This window comes from Meriones unguiculatus, chromosome 3 (assembly GCF_030254825.1).
Source record: "Meriones unguiculatus strain TT.TT164.6M chromosome 3, Bangor_MerUng_6.1, whole genome shotgun sequence".
NCBI classification, from domain to species: Eukaryota; Metazoa; Chordata; class Mammalia; order Rodentia; family Muridae; genus Meriones; species Meriones unguiculatus.
The window spans coordinates 53,515,111-53,515,847 of record NC_083351.1 but is presented as its reverse complement, the minus strand read 5'-3'; the positions used below and the strand labels follow the sequence as shown (position 1 = coordinate 53,515,847).

The 737-nt window shown below is 47.4% G+C and overlaps 1 pseudogene; it reads left to right on the top strand.

Moving 5' to 3' along the window:
* The first annotated feature begins 334 nt into the window (after nt 1–334).
* Nucleotides 335–453, top strand: LOC132653391 (small nucleolar RNA SNORA17; annotated as a pseudogene).
* Nucleotides 454–737: the final 284 nt, after the last annotated feature.

Below are 737 nucleotides of genomic sequence, written 5' to 3'. Positions count from 1 at the left end.
AGTCAGCACAAGCCACCAGGGATCACAGGTCAGAGAAAGAATTCTAGATAATCACATCTTCAGGTGTTTCTTATTGGGCAGACACAGATCATTCTAACTATGGCTAGGTCAATGGGAGTCACATGACTATACTTAGTTTGAATGACTGTCTATGAGAAGAAATTGCTACAGAAATGGTTTCCTCCCAACTCCTGGGAAAATCTAGCAATATTTAGACTATACACAAACATCTAACGTGTTTTTTTTTAATAAAGAAATTTATTTCTCATTATAAATACTGTTGAAATCTAAAATAAGTAAGACATCACGTTATAGACATTAGGGAAACAATTTTACCGCCCGGGGAGGCACTGCAGGTGTGGCTGCTCTATCACATGTGTTTCAGTAGGGGGCAGAGGATATGTCTACGCTGTTCTGACCTACGAAGATCTGAATAATTAGTTGCCTAACATTCTCTGAAAAAAAGCAAGCCTGAGACGACCACCAGCCCAATGCCAGGTAGGCCCGGACAGACTCCTAGGAAGGGGAGCAAGCCAGAGACTAGAAGAACCCTGCCTGGGACCACAGGCCCCGAACAGGAGTGAGCCTATGACAAGGAGCCACTTGGGCAAACCAGACAACGGGGGAGAATGAGACAACCACCAGACCAGAGCCCTGGGGCCCTGAGGTGACCACCACTCTGGCACCATGCAGGCCTGGGGTCGGGGCAGACCATGCCTGAGAGGACCCCTGCCCTG